Source organism: Rhinolophus sinicus, linkage group LG06, assembly GCF_036562045.2.
Source record: "Rhinolophus sinicus isolate RSC01 linkage group LG06, ASM3656204v1, whole genome shotgun sequence".
NCBI classification, from domain to species: Eukaryota; Metazoa; Chordata; class Mammalia; order Chiroptera; family Rhinolophidae; genus Rhinolophus; species Rhinolophus sinicus.
The window spans coordinates 34,446,528-34,465,540 of NC_133756.1; the positions used below are offsets into that span (position 1 = coordinate 34,446,528).

Sequence of the window (19,013 nt, forward strand, 5' to 3'; positions counted from 1 at the left end):
CAGGCCAGCTGTACCTGAGCCAGAGCCTCTCACCTGTTGAGAATGTGGTAGGTAAGGTCAGGCCTTTTTTCCTCAATGTCACTAAAGCTGGGCTGTCTAAAATGGTAACCACGAGTCACATGTGGCTATATAAATTTAAATTTTAATTAATTAAAATTAAATAAAGCAAAAAATACAATTTCTTAGTTAACTAGTCACATTTCAAGTGCTCAAGAGCCACCTGTGGCTACCCTACTGGACAGGCTGACCATTTCCATGGCGACAGAAAGTGCTACTGCACGGAGCTGTTCTAAAACACACATTTTATGACAAGAATGTAGTTGGACCTGGAATCAGGAGTTCTGGAGACACTACCAATTAGTTCTATGAATTCAGGCAAATCTGAGCCTCAGTTTCCTCATCTGTAAAAAGCAGAAGTTGGGCTCCATGATCACAATGGCTTTTTTCAGCTGTAACATCCCCTAACTCTGTACCTAAAACTCCAGATAGCAGATTCCTGACACTACCACCTCTTCTTCCCTAGGACATCCACGCTGACCCTTATCAAATTGGATCAAGAGAACAATGCACTCAGAATCTATTATTTCCTGTAGAAATGCAGTCACTGGATACGAATTAAACAGCATCCTTCTAATTATTTCAAGGGTTTCCATAAGAAACAGCCACAAGAACAATCTCTCCAGACATTCCCCAGGAACAACTTCTGAAGATGCTAAGGAAGTTATCCCCAGTACCCCTCATATGAGACCTACAGGGCCGATTTGTTGGAATTCAGGGCCAGAACAATTGGGAAAAGTATTTCTCCAGGAAGCGGGTACATTTTCTTTCACCACAGAATGACAACTACATTGTTCACTCTGTTCTGGGGTGGGAAGAGGGTATTAGCTTCTCCAAGGATCAGAGGTTCGGCATCAGTTAATGCCTGAGCACCAGGCCCCTTCTCCACAGCACCTGGGACACGGACGTCTCACGTCCAGAGCTCCTGGTGGCTTCTGGGGCTGGAGCTCTCCCCCACTGCATGTATATTTTCAGCAGAGGCTGCATCTAGCACTTTTTCAAAGTATAGCTGGCATGATGACATGTTTAAAAATTAAATAGCTCAGTGATCTTCCCACTACACCACACTGTGGAAATATAAAGTTGGAGTACCATGAGAATAAAAACCATGAACCTCAAATCACTGAGATGAACAGAATTACTTATCCTGGCAGAATTTGCAAAAGGCTGGCGTGGGGGAGCCTTTGGTGTCCTCCCCACCGTTATCTCCATCAGCCTCTCCAATTAAATTAATGAAATTCCAATTAATTAATAACAATGGTAAACATTTACTGAGCATCTTAAGTCTACTCAGTGTCAGGCACAGTTGTAAGCACTTTATATATATTAATTTATGCCTCACAATAACTCTAGGAAGTAGGCACATTATCATCTCCATTTTCCCGGAGAGGAAGCTGAGGCATTGAAAGGTTAAGTAACTTGTTCAAGGTCACACAGTAGCCAAGTGGCAGAGCTGGGATTAGTCTCTGCCAGTCAGGCTCTTGCTCTCTGCCAGGACATTGTCTCACCTTATAAAGTATAAATTTTAAAACATCTTTAGAAAACATTACAAAAACATGCAAGCAAAGTAATAGGGAAAAAAATTGTATTTGCTTAGCAAATACCCCTTCCAGACTGCCAGCCCTGAGCCCTTCCTGTTTAGAAATTCTGGAGAATGCCAACCCTTTAACTTGTTACTTTTCCAACATTTACTTTAAACTTCCTCAGCATTGTTTTCTGGTAAAATAACCAAAACCCCAGCATTCAGTACAACAACCAATTAAAGGTATACGATTAACAGCAAAACTGTTCCTACCTATGACAACTCCATGTTAACAAGCGCAAGTCACAAATAATAAAAAGACAATTGAGCTGGGAACTGATCATTCCAGTCTTTGCAGCTGTTATGAGTCAGTTTAACAACAAATTTGCATGAGCAGTTGCTGGGCTCTTTAAAAACATGGTACCTGCCAGGAAGCAGGTTACTTTCTTTTCTGGACTTTTTGTCCTCGCATAGATGCTGGTTCCGTTCAGCCTCATGTTCTACTGTGCTTTTATGTTTTATATGCTTATCAGGACAATCTTCTGTGGACAATGAAAGTCTCTTGAAGGGGCTAGAAAAAGCTGAGGCAAGTGTGTTCTTTTAGTACTAGAGTGCAGCATGGTCTAGTCAAGCAGGCACAGGTTTGAATTCTGACAGCTCCATGAGCTGTGCAACCTTGGGCAGGTTACTGAACCTTTCTGAGTTGTCATTTCCTCTTCCGTAAAATGAACTAATTATACTTTACAGGATTGTAATGCCTGGTCAAGAGCAGGCATACAAAAAAGTTACTCCCCCTCATCAAAATTATAAAAAGTGAAGTTAGTTTGAAAACCAAGTTGCACTCTCAGATTTCATGTTTCATTTTTATTCAGTTTATGACCATAAGGGTTCCCAAGGGACTCCTACTTTTTGATGCTTCTGAAAAGTGTTATCATTCAGGAGGATTCTAGCTTTCATGGGGAAATCTATGTGGAGCACACATTCAATCCAAACAAAATCCTGCAAAAAAAAAAAAAGTATTTGTATCCACATATCATTTATGAATGTGAATTTTATAGGTCACCTTCCCTCACAATTTTTTCCTTACTAAATGCCTGATAAAAATAAAATATGCTATTGGACATGAAACAAAATGAGTGTTGACCACTAGTCAAAATTCAAGAGCCCACATATACCCCTCAAGAACAGTAATTTGCTCTGAGGCTCCAGAGGACGAACCTGGCCATGAGTAACATTTATGTCACAGAATCCCAAGATTCAGTTTTCTCAAGAAAACTGTCCAGGAGGGGAAATGACTTGTCGCAGAGACCCCTATCATATCCATGCATTTCATCCCCAGAGTTGCTGTGCTATTACGCTATGGGTGACTGTCAAAATGGGGACAGTGACACTTTCCCTTCAAGGACACTCCTTTTTGCTTTCAACTCACAGGATACACCAATTATTTGTTCATAAGTAGGAAGAGATGGGTTATACAGCTCAAAGGTAGAGCTCACCGTGTTTCAAGGGGCTCTGTGAGCTGACATGCAGACAGGATTTGTGCTCTAAGGCTGCTCCCAGACCTCATAATTACATGAGGAAAATGAGCCAGAATCCTAAGACTCATCAGCAGCCAAATCACAACGTCCCCTCATGTCAAAGGTTCACACGGCAGAGACTCAGAGGTAACTCGGGCAGCAAGAAGGCCACCCTCCTGGCGCTCTCCACCCTTGACTGTGCCCTGGAAGCACCTGGGAGCTTCCAGAGAGATGCTGCCCTCTGGGCCTCATGCCAGAAGGGCCGACTTTACAGGTCTGGGGTGCAGCCAGGGCTTCATGGTTTTCAAAATCACTCCCCAGCTGAGGTCTAATGTACAGACGGGTTTCCAAACCACGGCCGTGGTCTCTCCAGTTATCAAGGCTGCCTGAACCACAAAATTTTATTCCCTTTAAGAGTTTTTTTTTTCTTCCTTTTTTTTCTAATGAAAGAAAAGAAAAAGATAAGTTAATGTGTGAAGTCCTACATTTTAAACTTTTCTCAAGAGGAGAAAGTTCAAGGTCAAGAGTCCTCGGTGTGAATCCATCCCTTTACTCTGTTTCCCTAATAAAGATTACAACCCAGTCTGAGTGGTTAGAGCACAGAATGCATTCCTGAGTGTAAAGGACACCCCTTTTCAAAGGGAGTGGGAAGGGAAATGCATCCATATACTTATGGAGGGGAAGAGAAGTCTAAGGAACAGCTTTACTGCCCTGTGGATAATTGTACAAGAGCTTTCCCCCATCTCCAAACCCCAGCTTTCACTGGGCAGCTTCTCCTGGGCTCACTGAGCCCTACAATCTTAACTACAAATTACTCATAAGCAAGGTCCTCCCACCACCCTCCATTCTCCTAAAGCCTCCTGCCTCCAACTCAGGCTGCCTCTGCCCCCACTCTACCCCAGATTTCCAGGTGGGCCCTCACTGCTAAGGGTGTGACTCATAAATACCAGTGGGACAGCCGAGTAAGGAGAGAGGGTGGGGAGAGAGGGTGTGTCTCAAGGTCCCTCCAGGCCTGGTTCCTGCCCACTCAGCCATTCCCGTACAGGCAGGGCAGTGATAAAGAGGTTCTGAGACTGGCGGGTATCCAGATAGACCCCCCACCCTAGCTCATAGGGTAGATTGGACAAGGCTGCACAAAACAGGAAAACAAGAAGTATGGGGTTCTAATCTCACCTCTGCTATTTGCTAGCTCCAGGGTCTTGGGTTAGTAACAGAAACTGTCTAAAAAGAGCCTCAGTTTCTCCATCTGCAAAGTGGAAATTAATGTTTGACCAGTGTTTTAGTCCATTTGGACTGCTATAACAAAAATACCACAGACTGGGTGGCTTAGACAACTAACATTTATTTCTCACAGTTCTGGAGGCTGGAAAGCCAAGATCAAGGTGCCAGCAGATTCAGTGAGAGGTGCCAGCAGATTCTGCTTCTGCTTTCACAGATGGCTATCTTCTCACTGTAATCTCACTCGGTGGAAGGGGCAAGACAGCTCTCTAGGGTCCCTTTTATAAGGGCACTAATCCTATTCATGAGAGCTCCACTCTCCTGACCTAATCGATTCCCAAAGGCCCCCATCTCCTAATACCATTATATTGGGGGTTAGGATTTCAATACATGAATTTGGGGGGGCGGGATATAAACATTCAGTCCATAACACAGAGCAAGTAAATAACTCTTCCAAGATTTCAGAGTTCATAAGAAGCACAGGCAAGCTTTAAACCCGGATAGTGTGAACCTTTAACCACTAACTGTGATACGAGACAGGAAGTGCCATTGTCAGATCTGTTTTAGAAAAATCACCCAGGTGGCAGTATGTAGAGGGTAGGTCAGTTAGGCAGCCATGGCGACAATCCAGGTCCCAGGCACTAGGGGTAACGAGCAGGCATGTGGACTAGTTAGACAGTGGCTGTGCAGGCATTGGTGGGGGTGAGGGGTGTCTGAGCTAGAGTGAGGGGGTTCCAGGTGACCCAGGGGTTCAGAGCCTGGCATCCTGGGTGGATGGAGGCTATCTTACATTGACTTTTTCAGAGAAGGCAGGAAGCAAAGCAGGTGTTGATGGGAGGATAATGAGATGGGTTTTAACAATGTCTACCTGAGTTTGAAGAACCTAACATAGGCAATCTGCAGTTGTGTCTTGGGAACATTCTAGAATCTGTGATCGTAGAGTAGTTTATCAAATTTAGGTAACAGCTATTCTTATTCCAGTTCTGCTAAACTCCTCTTCTCCTTTCCCCTTTGTCCAGGTTACACTGATAATAGTTTAAAAAGCAGAAATTTCCAATGCTAAACTTTCCTCTTTTTGAAAACCACACACTATATAAAAGGGTTTTGGCCACCAACTCCCAGTCTCATTGAGAGGGGTGTAGAGGATGTTCCCATACCACCAACCAATTCTTGACACCAGCTGGGTGTCCTACAATTGAACTCAATTCTGACATCATCTACCCAAACACAGCATCGGATTCCACACGTTAAGGCTCAGTCCTACAAGACTGCCTCCCCCGCAAGCCCAACTTCAGACAACAATAGCAAGCCCAGAGTATCACTTGCACTTCTCACCCACAGTTTATAGATCAGAGGTTCCCATGACCCTTCCTGTGTTCAACTAATTTGCTAGAGTGGCTCACAGAACTCAGGAAACCCATTTCCTCACTAGATTACCGATTCATTACAAAGGCTATTAAAGGATACAGATGAACATCTAGACGGAAGAAATGCATAGGGCAAGGTATGGGGAAAGGGCATTGAGCTTTCATGCCCTCTCCAGGCGTGCCACTCTCCTTGCATCTCCACCTGCTCACCAGGCCGGACGCTTTCCAAACCTTGTCCTTTTGGGTTTTCATGGAGGCTTCATTACACAGGCACGATGGATTAAATCATTGACCACTGGTGACTGATTCAGCCTCCAGCCCCTCTTCCCTCCCAGGAGGTCTGAAAGGAGGGACTGAAAGTTGAAACTTTCTAATCACATGGTTGGTTCTCCTGGCAAACAGCCCCCATCCTCAGGTGTGGTCCAGAAGTCACCTCTTTAACATAAAAGGATACCTTTATCTCATCACTTAAGTAATTCCAAAGTTTTTAGGAGCTCTGTAATAGGTGAGGATATATACACAGGTGTGTGTGTATATTTCTTATTATAAATCAGAATATCACAATGTTGTTCATAGCTGTATCCTCATAGAGGAGGTAACCGATAAGTACTTTTTGAATTAAAAAAAGGTCATTCTTGTGCTTATGAAAAACTGAAAAAATGATGATGTGTGAGGACCTTTGTTTTCAATGAGCTGCACAGTTACTAGCAACGAAATATCTGAGTACAAGAGAGACACGTTACATGGCAATGTCTCTTCCTCTCATGCCTTCCCCTTTCAGGGGGCCACACCTGCACACCTGGTGGACACCTCTCCCTCATGCACTTTTCACATGGTACCACCAGGGGCTATGGGACAGGTAACATGGCAGCACGAAGACCACTGACTGCAGAGTCAGAAGGCCTGGATTCAAAGCAAGATGCCACCACCGGCTTACCACAGAGCTGTGAGGCAATATTCACTCTCCCTGTACCTGTTTCCTCACCTGTCCATGGAGCCAGTATTACCTACCTCAGAGGTCTACTGCAAGGTGACAGAAGTGTATGTAAAGCTCCTGGCACATGGTACGTAGTTGTCACTCAAGGAATAAATATCATCATCACTGTCATCAAATTAACTGCTAGCATACTATTTTCTCTCAGTTAGTGTCTGCCAAATGAGAATAACTTCAATTGAAATGAAAGGTTAGGGTTATGAGGTGAACACTATGATAATATTAATTACAATGATAAGTTAACACTTGAGCACTTACTAGTAACACATTGAATGCTTTACACATATCAGTAGCTCCTCTATTCCTAAGCAAAAGATAGTATTTCATTAATTCTAAGAAGCATATTCTGTTCACATTTTAACATCCCTGACACTGGGACAATTCTTTGTGGTAGAAAGAATGGCCCCCCCAAAGATGTCTACGTCCTAATCCCTGGAATTTATGAATATGTTATGTTACAAGGCAAAAGGGACTCTGCAGGTGTAATTAAGGTTACAGGTTTTAATATAGGGGGTGTAGCCTGGATTATCCAGCTTGGGTCCACTTGAATTAAATGCGCCCTTTACAGCAGAGAACTTTCTCTGGCTGGAAGCGGAGAAATAGAACAGAAGGGGGCCTCAAAGAGATTCTAGGCATGAGAAGGACCTGTGAATGCTGTTGCTGGGTCTGACAGCCAGAAAGGAGGCAGATCTTAGTTCCACAATGAAAAGAACTGGATTCTACCAACAACCTAAATGACCCTGCAAATGGATTCTTCCCAGAGCTTCCCAATGAGATTTCAACATGTAAAACCCAGAGCAGAGAAACCAGCCATGCCCATGCCAACTTTTCACCTACAGAACTGTGAGATAATACGTGTGTTGTTTTAAGCTGCTAAACTTGTGGTAAGCCATAGAAAACTAATACACTCTTAGAGTTGATGTGGGTTATAGTTGAATGGGCAGCAATTTTTTTTCTTTGGTGGCACATACAACAGTGGCATGTCTCATAATTGATGGCATCTTAGATTTGTTGAAATATGGTATTATTATCTCTATTTTGAAAATGGGCAGGTCATCTGAGAGGTCAGGTGACTTGCCCAGGTGATTCAGACTGCAAGCTTGAGCTCTAAACATCACGCACACTGTCAGAGAATGCTAAGGGCTAGAGAATCCTGCTAAAAGGCCAAGGAAATTAGCCAACATGAATCACTCTCTGCCCCCCGCCCCCGGCCTCGCAGCCCAGGCCAGGCTCGTATCTGACATGGGATTCCCTAACACAGTTGATCACAAAGACCTAGCCAGGAGCCCAATTCAGCAGATAAACAAACAAACAAAAATCATACAGCCTGGAAGGTACCTACCCTCAGGAGCATTCATTCATCCATCCACTATGATGGACCACCTCAAGGCGCTAGGTAACGTTCTAGATACAGGGGACAGAACAACAGACCATAGGCCTGTCTGTGCAGAGCTGACACTATCGTGGGGGAGATCACCACTATCATGACAGAGAGACAGAAGCACTGGAAGAAAAAAATAAGCATCCAGAGAACTGAAAACCAACCTTCACAAAAATAATAATCCACATCTTCAGGAGGTGGCGAGAGCATTGGTCCTGGAAGCTCAGATCCTCCTTTCTGGAGCTTTCATGAGCCACTGCTACACGCAGGAACTCTGAGGAGGAGAGCATTCTGGTGCTGTTGTTTTTGTGAGGTTTTCTTGTTTGTTTGTTTGATTTTTTTGATGGAAATGTAGGTAAACATTATATAGAACTGCCTCATATGCATTTCTAAAAGCAAACCCAAAAAATCACAGTCTATGTTCTAAACCATACTTCCTCTCTCGATGGATTTCATTTTTAAAAAGGGAAAATTAATTTATATTACAACAGCATCGCAAGAGCTGACTGAAAGAGCACCTCGAAAAGAAAGGTGAGTCTGCGCCACTCTAATCCCACACCCCGTTGTCAAATCCTGAACTCTGGCTGGTCTCTTTGCCTTGTACTTTTACTTCTCTCTATCTCTTTCACCTTGGAAACAGAGCAGACAGCTCTCTGATGGTGAAATCAAAGGGAGAAAAGGAGCCTGATTCAGCAGATAAGCAAAAAAATGTGGCCTGCATAACCTTTCAGGAGGTGCACGTAAATGGAAAACTAGATTTTTTAAAAGATTCTGCAGGAAATGCCTTTGGAATTTATATATTCTCGACCTCTCCCTCTTGTTTTTGTTTGAGAGGGAGAAATTCTAGACTAGAAGATCATCCTCATAATGGTTTTGGAGAAGCCCCAGTTTAGTAATACCATTAGCTGAAAACTATTTATAAATCAGACATTAGCAATTGGCATAAAACCCTACTTTCCACTTCTCTCGATTTTGCACTGACAGTTTGGCAGCCAACTCTACCCTTAGGCCCAAAAGAGCGATCACATTGTTAGGTCTGTATTTAAGAGATTTTGACAGCAATGTAGGCAAGAGGCTTGCTTCAGGAGGAAAGGTGAATAAATGCCCACAGGAGGATCGATAGGTGCGGACAGCGTGAAGGAGAAAATGTACAAATGGCCCCCAACCTCCACCTCACTCATGATTCAAAAAATTTAGAGGACTTGAAGTTTCCATTTCTCACTAACCAGATTAGGAAAAAGATAAAGAGAAGACATACTTCTTGCTGGTAGGGCTGTGGGGAAACAGGCCATCCAGTACACTGCCTGTGAGAGGAAAAAAATGAGTCAACCCTTCCGGAGGGGGATTAGTGGGCCCTGTGATTCAGCATTCTCACTTCTGAGACTCTATCCTTTAGGTACACCTGCACAAGAGCAAAATGACTTATTATACCTTTATTAGTTGTAGCACTGCTTGTAATAGCAAAAGACTGGAAATAATCCAAAGGTCCAGCAATAGAGATTAGCCAAATAAACTACAGTACATCCACACAATGGAAAACTATTATGCTGAGAGAGAGAGAGAGAGAGAGAGAGAGAGAGAGAGAGATCCGTATGTGACGATAGAGATCTCCATAACATACTGCTAATTCAAAAAGCAAGACATAGAATAGGGTACATATAGTAGTCCATCTTTTGAGAAACAAGGAGGAAGAATAAAAATACATATTCTGATTTGACTGTATTTACAAGTTGATTGTATCTACAAGAGTGTGGGAAAAGCTTGGATGGGATGGGAGCAAGATTTCTCAGTGTTTACCTCTTCATACATTCGTGAGGTTTTGGGGGGACCATATTGCCTTTTTTTTTTTTTTTTTTTTTTTTTAAATGAAGAGGTTGTATAAGCCATTTTTCACAGGGGTGTGACAAACAAGAGCAGATCAGCTTAGAAGACACAAAGCTAAAATGTTCAGCTCAGGGGTCTGGGAAACCTAGGTCGAGGAAGGTGATTTCCCAAGTTGCCATCAGTAAATCAGAGAAACCGCGGTCCAGAGTTCAGGGGCTGAACACAATGAGCGTGGAGAGGTTGATCTCTGCCCTGTTTTATGTTCCCTGCTGGGTGTGGGTGTACCCGAGCTCCCCGGTATTTATGACAGCCAGAAGGAAGTCCAGAGAACTGTGGGTGAATGGGAGGCACTAGGATTACCTCCCAGGCAGCATGCCAGGAGCATTTATTTGCTTTCTGGATTTGGACAGTCGTGGCTGAAGCATGCCGCTCATCAAATATTTATGTTAAAAAAGAGGGCAAAGCATGTGCCGGAATATTCTGTTTAATTCAACAGAGAAATATTCCTGAAAAGTTGGGGCTCCTGGAATTTTGTAAAACCAAATCATACTGTAAATGCAACAGGTAGGTTTGCTATCTAAAAAAAAGTGTGTAGGGAATCCTTGTTAGGCATTATTATCTCCTGCTACTGCTGTTTTAGGAATCTGAGTTTGCCTGAAGAAGGCTGTACTTCACCAGATTAAATGTGAAAGACGTTCAGCTTTCTGTGCCTGTGGGCTTTTTGCACAAGGTGTAGCCTCTGCATAAAACAGCAGAAGGCCAAGGTCCTAAGTACAAATCTGGGTCTTTATCCTCAGAACCACTGCCTTAGCAGTTTGAGCCACTAAACCTGGTTGGTCCTACCTGCTGTGAAGATTGCCTCCCAGGAGAGGAGCCAGGAACAGGAAGTTAATTCTCAGAGTTAGGCTTTCTAAAGGATCAACTTAAAAGAGAAAGCATGCAAGAAGCGCCAGCTGGCACTGAGGGGGACACACACAAAATCCCTTTCTTAGTTTCTGGATAGCTTCAGCAACAAGGCTCCCCACTTCTTACCCCCTAACCCAGAAAAGTCTTTTTATGCAAGAAGCAGGGCTCACAGGTGAGTTCCCAAAGGCTCCTGCAGCTACAGTCTTTTGCATCCTGTCCAACCCAAGGGGAGGGCCACAGCTCGTCAATAAATAACATGAACTTCTTCGCACATTCCCAGGAGTCAGCACTGCGTTCCCTTCACCAGGTGGACTACAGAAGGGGTGCACGGACCCCAGTATCAAGCAATACTGAGCATGTTGCTGGTGTTCCACTGACACTGTCAACAATATCCCAAGTGCTAGTCTTTCCCTGCCCCGTAGGGAATGAACTAAAGAGGGAGAAGCCTGTCGCCGGGAACATGCACCACAGAACGCGCATTTCCTAGCAGATCAATTTTATTTTTTCCATTAAAGAAGAACACTGGCTCAGGCACTTGGCTGGCACACACTGCAGAGAACACGGTTTTATTCCTTCATTCCAGGGGCATTTATTAAGCACCTACAATGTGCCAGAATCTTCTGGTTCATGGCATTTAGAGGGTTACTGTGGTTGAAGGGGCCATGAGAGGCAGAGCAGCAGCTGGCCACAGTGTGCCTTTGTGTGAATTAGAAAAAGACAACCCCTCCTAGTGAACCTAACCTTGCAGACTTGGTGGTATCAGAAAGAAAGAAGTGCCCCTTCCTTCTGGCAGAGGCAGCTCTAACACAGGACACACGGTTTTTTGGGTAGATTTGAGCCCCCACTTGTTTCCTTGGCCAGCACTCTTGTGCAGTGAACAACCTGTACAAGAGTTCAAGGCAGCCCTGTCAAGAAGTCACAATCCAATCCTTCTGCTTCTTGGCCAGACACCCAACCCTCCCCTGAGTATATATGTCTGAGCATATAATCATGACCTTATACACCTGTGCGAAGCCCCGAGGTCTACGTGCTGGTCATGGTCTAATAACTTCAAAGATTTTGGTGGTCTAGGTACAGGACAGGCACCAAGTCTATTGGTTTCAACACTTTTCCAGTTTGCCCGAGATTCTGGTGGAATACATTGATGTGATGGTTTTCCCTCACTAAACCTCAATAAAGCCCAAGCAGCTTTCGAATTTTGGTTCCTCTTTCCATCCTTTGATTTAGCTCACGTTGAGAGCTAAACTGTGTTGGTTGCTCCTATGCAATAATTTCTTCCCAAAAAGCAGACCAAATGTAAGGGCACTGCAAGCTTGGGGTGGAGGGTTTAAGGTCCAGTGGTCAGGAACATCTTGGCTAGTAGCATCTGTCGCTAAATAAAAGCCTGAGTATTCTACATCAGTAAAGTTTTAAGATTCCATTCCCAATGGGCTTATGTTGGTTTGCACACCGCCATTTGGAATAAAGGCAACTCTCTATACATAGAATGCAAGTGCAGAGATGACAACTGACCCAGAGCCCACTCCAGTGAGCATTTGTGATGACGACAACCCAAGTTAAACCAAACCTTGCGCTTCTCATCTCGGTCAACCAAAGGGGATCCTGTGTCAATTACGTGACGTTGACTGCAAGGGGAATGGTAGTCTATTCTGTAAGAAAACACATGGGATATTGGGCCTCCTGACCCTCCGGGCCCAAAGTCACCCACTTACAGCCAATGAAATGTGAAAAACGACAAAAGATTCTTAGCAATTGACTCATAAAAATAGACCTAAAAGAAATTCTTCTTTTAGCTATTAATTATCCAGTAGAGTTGAAAGTACCCTGTTTCCCTTAAAATAAGCCCTAGCCGGACAATCAGCTCTAATGCGTCTTTTGGAATAAAAATTAATACAAGACCCAGTATTATATTATATTACATTACATTACATTACTACATTACATTACATTACATTACATTATATTATATTATACCAGGTCTTATAGTAAAATAAGACCGGGTCTTATATTACATTACATTACATTACATTATATTATATATTATACCAGGTCTTATAGTAAAATAAGACCGGATCTTATATTAATTTTTGCTCCAAAAGATGCATTAGAGCTGATTGTCCAGCTAGGTCTTATTTTCAGGGAAACATGGTATCAAGTCTTGAGTCTGCAACACCCTGTTTTTTTTAATACATTACTCCTCTGAAATGCAGACCCACTAAAAGAATACAAAAACCCTCCTTGTCAGAGGATGGCAACCAGACTCTCACAACTAAGCACTTTCATGATACCCAAAAAAGCCTGACATCATAAACCAACCATTTAAGTGACACTAGAAACGATTTTCAAGAGACTCGGCAATAAATGGAATAATCCAGCTAGAAATAACCTTCAGTCAAATCACCTCCACTCCCTGCCCCGGATCCAAGCCACCTGCTCACTACTCTTCATTCATTCCTGAGACAGGATAAGTGGGGAGGACAGGACCTGTTGGTACGAGCTGGTTCTAGAACAGAACTTAGCAGGCCAGTTCCTTCATCTGCACTCTCAAGGTCCTCTGTGGGAGCCCAGGGATGGGAGAGGCCAACTTCACAGGTCACTTCAGGCCTGCTGGGTCTCAGGCAATTTTGGAAGCTTCGATTTTTATGGCTGAAGAAGGGTGAACTCGATGAAAGGCACCAATAATTCTCCTCAGGTGGGTCATCTCCACCCCTAAAAAGAGCTGTCTCCTTGTGTATCTCCTGGTTTGATTTATAGCTTCTAAATGGACTTCCTCCATAAAGTCCCCTCTGCACGGCCACCCCCATCCTCCACTCCCCTTAGCTGACGCACCTCCACTGCAGCCCTTAGCAGAGCACTTAAGAGCATGGGATGTGAAGTCAGAGCAACCCCCGGGCAAATTCTGGCCTGGTCACTGAGGGACCCTCAGCTTCCTCATCTGTGCTGTTGTGGGGACTGAACAGATTGTGTACGTAAAGGGCTTACACCTGGACCCAGGATGTAGAACAGCTCACTTAATGGAATCACACAATTCTGCTGTAAGTATTTTTTATCTATCAAATTTTCCTGTGAAACTAAGTGCACTGACGTCTTCCTCGTGACTGTCTTGTAGGCATCTGAAACGCGGCAGGTGTTAGATGCACCTAACTCGTCAATGCAGGACCTAGATCTGGGAAGTGACAACTTCCATAAAAGTCAGGTTGGTGGACCTGGTCTGTATGCAGACCCGAATTTCAAACATCTCTTACGAAGATAAACCTGCAAACTTCTGAAAGAGCCTCGCTTTTACTGCTAAACAATTCTCAGCACCAAGGTTTTGACATTTAATTTACGACTGTCAACTCTACGTGGGCTGGTGTTTTTTCCTAAAAAAAACAAAATCCTGCTATGCGTAGCTAATAAACCAGAGTTTTTACTGAGTAACTGTCACACAAATGGATTATTTTGTATTACATATACATGCTCATTGGGGAAAATGGGGAGGAAGGGGGAGAAAAAGGGAAAAGCATCATAAGCCCACCATCCATTTGTCTGTAGCTTCTTCTAGACTTTCTTTCTGTGCATAAACTTTTTAACCTAGTTGTAATTGTAATAATGCACTGTAATTGTGCACACAATTGTGCATTCCTTCCCTTACTTAACCTATCTTAATATGACTTCATGACTGCTGATTGTTTAAACAGTTTCTAATAAGGAAAGTAAGATTGAGATCAAGGAGAATTAATTTGTTGAACAAAGTAACACTGCAATCCATCCCATATTTAAAAGATGCAATGACAATTGCCTAATTATATTCTCTTACTTCATAAGCACTGCTTGGCAGCGCTTTTAAATTACTTTTTAAAATACTAAGCTTTTTTAGATTTTTGGGAACCATTAAAATTTTGCATAATTGTTTTCTTGTTACAAAAATAATACACGCACATTATATAACATTTAGGGAGAGAAAATTTCAGTAAGTAATAATTTAACATTAATATTTATTGAACACAGACTGTGTGCCAGGCACTGTTCTAAATGCTTTAGATAGATTAACTAATTTAGTCTTCACAACACCTCACTGAAGCAGAGATATTAAGTAACTTGCCCACACGCTATACAGCAAGAAGCTTGAGCCACGAATCCATCACTAAGTTATGATGTTCTAGGAGTGAAAAGATCAATAATTTATTCAATCAAGTCCTCCACTGCTTCAGAGTATAATGTCATAGGCAAGAAATGATTCATAACAACATCATATCCTTTACAGTTATTTAAAAAGATTATAAAGCACCATCTTTGCATCCCTGTGGAACACTTAGTAAAATAAGAAGTCGGCTGTGGCATGAGCTATGAGTCCAGTCAATCCTATGCACCCAATGTACATTAAGAAAAAACAACAGGCACTTAAAAGGGTTTGTTTTTAAAGATGGAAGCATTTTTTAAAATTTTGCAAATGATTCCATGATATGATGATAGATTCCCTGAATTAACTGAACACCCATTCCCACAAAAGTTTATAACTAGTCATGACGCTTTTACAAAACGTTTTGTTTACGAAACACTCCCAGTCCTAAACACTATTTATGGCTTATCTGTTGGCATTGGACATCAGCACATGAAAAAGTAAATAACTGGATACCGTTGGGTCACATTTTTTCATACTTTAATTAAAAACCATACTTAGTTAAAGACAAATACTTCTGTTCCCGGTTTAATTTCCTACCCAGGGCTAATAAACATGACTATTTGAAATATAAATTCTCTTTAAATTTAAGTATGATTAATGAAATGTTTCTGACTACCTGGTCCTAAAAAATACTATACAACTATGACTTCAATGCTAAAAGCATATTAAAACTGTTAATCCATTAATCATAATTATTCATACCATTGTGATAGAAACATGACACACATATGTACACAAATATATATTTATATAGCTGGCTCCATACATCTATCTCTAAAATCAGATACCTTCTTTGGAATTTAAAATTGCACTATCTAGTGTTTCCAGAAGGTTCAAGCTGCCATCTCTAATCTATCCGATAGCCTGCTGCTAGATAGAGTAAGCTAGATAAGTAAAATAGCTAATAATTTTGAACATTAACCGTGTTGGGTTCAGTCAAACTGTTTTCCAAAGATTCACTTTCATAAAAACCTTAGAAATAGAGACCACTATCATCCCCATTTTATAAATCAGACCAAAAAAGAATAAATAACTAATATTCCCATCCAGGTCTGTCTCACACCAAAATCCACACCGCAAACCACTGTTAAACTGCTTCTCTTCCAAACGAGGCCTCAGAAAAATTTTATTTGACTTCTACAATTTATCTCCCTAGATTAAGTTTAAGCTGACATATAAAACTTAAAAGAGAAAAACACACCCAATATAAATCCAACACAATACATGACGTAATTCTAAATTTGAATTTTTTGTCTCAGAGAGAGGTTTTCAACATGGAAAAAAACAAACAAAAAAACAATAGTTTGGTATTAGCTAACCATTTCCTTAAGTGTTTTCCCTATGAAGCTCTTTGCTGTCACAACATGACAAACCACCCAAGTCCTTCAACAAGTGACAACACCAGCCCAACACCACAAATCTCATTGTTAGAGAGCTAATCTTTCAAATGAGACTGGAGCTTGCTACGCAGAACATTTTTATAATATTAATCTTTTCAGTCTCTTGTGAAACACAGATTCCTATTTGTATGTATTTGTACACAAATCTAAATGCTGTCTGGGTTCAGCATCTAGTGAACTACCTGGTTTAAACACAGTAACATCACGACTGCATTTTTTTATAAGGTCTAAAAGCGCAGTCATTAGTCTGTTCAGCATTTTTTGGACTTAAACCAGGGTTTTATGGTGCTAGTTAACTGTTAGGAAACTCAAAGGGACTGAACATTTGATCCCAAAGTCCCTTTATCACTGAAGTCTCTATAAAACGTTTGATTACTTTTTAAAAAATTATGTAGTGTGAGAATCATGTTTGTTTATTGAAAAGGGGGCTTGCTAATACATACAATTTGGTTGGGGGAAAAAGAAAAAAAAACCACAGCGCCTTAGTTGAATGTGATTGCTTTGGCAAGAGTAAAATCCAATCCCGTCACTCCAGCAGTGCCTGCCTTCCTGGTTCTCCTAGGTGAGGGCCGCCATCCTGAGATAATTTACACAGAGAGCTGAGAAGCACCGGCAGTGGTGCAGTATGGTGACCAGCACTTTAAAGACAAAGGTGAACTCCGCTTTTAAACTAGAGAACACACAGATACAGACCCTGCCTCTGACAACATCCAAAAGATTCATTATAGACAATCTATTCAGATGAAGCTACAATAGCCCCAGGAAATATAAACAGTGTCCCCAAAGACAGCAAGGGGGGCGGGGGAAGAGGAAATAACTGATGGGAAGGAAACTAATCATGTGAAGTTTCTCCAACTCCACAAGGTCTAATAAATTCCCGGTTTGTTTCCCCTCGGTGCAGCTATTAAACGTGCCCTGACACGTGGACTCAGGGGACCTCCCTTCTCTCTGGTTTTTGGCCGTTTCCTTCTCTATGCACTTGTTTGTATACATACAACCACTCCAGGACAGGGTGACCACAAGATGACAGGTCTCGTGAATTCCTTTACTTAGATTTACAGTTATCCAAAGTTTCACTCCGCGGCGGTGATTTAACCAGAATCACGAGTTCCTTTTCGAAAGCTATGAATGGTTTAAGTCAAGTTTATAGGACAGGCGAGGGGAAAGTGAGTGTCGGGAGATTTTAGAAACAACGTCTGCAAATTAACTTTAATTGATATGCCCTAGTTAAAATAAAAAATAAAGGAAGTCACCCTGATTCACGCAGTAAGTGTCGGGCAATACCTTTAAAAATCACGCAAGACTAACGTTTGAGTCTTGTCCTCCCCATATATCTGTCACCTGCAAATAGTCAGGGGTCCCTCGCGGGATGTGTGCTTGGGGTCCTCCTCCGTGACCTGCTATTTCTCTGCTCGAAAACCAGCGCCCAGCGGGTTCCAGGGCTACGTACCCGCGCGCTGGTCCCAAGAAAAAGCTGAAGAAAGTAGAGAAGAGGGGCGTGGCGCCTGGGTCGCCCCCCAGAGGCTGGCCCTCCTACAAAACCTGGCAACACCGCAAAGACTGGGCTGGGAACGCGGGAGCCTCCCAACCCCAACAGGACGCGGGACTCACGGCCCCGGGCCGGGAGACCTTTTCCCTGGCTCCCACCCCATCCCAGGGGCCGCGTCTCCAACCCCGCAGGGCCCCGGGCTTCCCTTGCCCTCCGGCAGCTGCCCGTCGAGGGGTGAGCAAGCCGTCAGTCCTGGGTCTCGGCGTCCCTTAACCTCCCTCCGCCATCCCCTTCTCCGGCGCCCAGTGCCCCGACCAGTCCCCGCCCTCCGGGACACTCTTTCCTTCTTCCTTCCTTTCTCCGTTCCCTCCCTCCATCTCGTTTCCCAGCACCGGGAACTCGGAGGCTGCCCCCGAACTGGCCGGCCCACGCCCGGCGCTGCGCCCCTCTCCCTGTGGAGACCAGACTCACCACCTGCGCCCGCTGCTGAGTGCTCACCGGTCTGCCCGAGCGCTGCCCCGCCGCCACCGCCGCCACCACCGCCGCCGCCGGGGACTCGGTCTCTAAGGGCTCCTGGAGACGGTTCCGATCTCTCCTCCTCCTCCACCTCCTCCTCCTCCTCCCGCTGCTCGGGCGCCGGCTCCGCCTTGCTCGAGGTAGGCGGGGCAGCGGCGGTCCCAACTCCTTCCTCTGGCCCGGGCCCTCCCTCCCGCCCAGACGCCCGGGCTGTTCCCGGGTTCGGTCGCCAGAATCCGAGTCGTGTCCCGGCCAGCAGAGGGGTGAGGTTGGGAGCGGTGAAGTTCCGAAAACGTCTGGCCACCTTGACCATCGCTATTTTTCCTTCCCCGAATTCACCGAGGCCTGAAATTCAAGGACTCTCGGTCCCCTCACTTCACGACCCTACAGGGGGCTGCTCTGACTCCTCGGAAGTTTCCTTCGCGTGCGATTCGGCAACCTTTATGCCAACAGTCCCCTGGGCCGCGAATATGCGTGCTACCAACCCCCTACACAAAAGTTAGGCTCTGCTCCAGGAATTTCTTAAGAAAACAGTCACAGTAAAATTTAAAGGGCCCTGGGGCCACGGAGAGATTTTGTTTCCCAGAAAGTGGAGATACAATTGCGGGATATTGAATTTGAAGTACCTTCACGCATTATGAGCCTCCCCCTTCATCT

The 19,013-nt window shown here is 43.7% G+C and overlaps 1 protein-coding gene across 7 annotated transcripts in view; it reads right to left on the bottom strand.

Moving 5' to 3' along the window:
• The window catches only part of GNG12 (G protein subunit gamma 12), a 108,413-nt gene extending 89,941 nt beyond the window's left edge, over positions 1-18,472 (bottom strand). Inside the window, exon 1 of one of the 7 annotated variants that reach the window (XM_074334929.1) lies at positions 18,339-18,472. The gene's annotated coding sequence lies outside the window, so the exon portion shown is untranslated. Of the gene's footprint in view, positions 1-2,485; positions 2,510-17,692; positions 18,148-18,311 lie in introns of those variants that run through there. The other 6 variants (XM_074334928.1, XM_074334923.1, XM_074334924.1 and 3 more) reach the window with 6 other exon arrangements.
• Between the last annotated feature and the right edge of the window lie 541 nt (positions 18,473-19,013).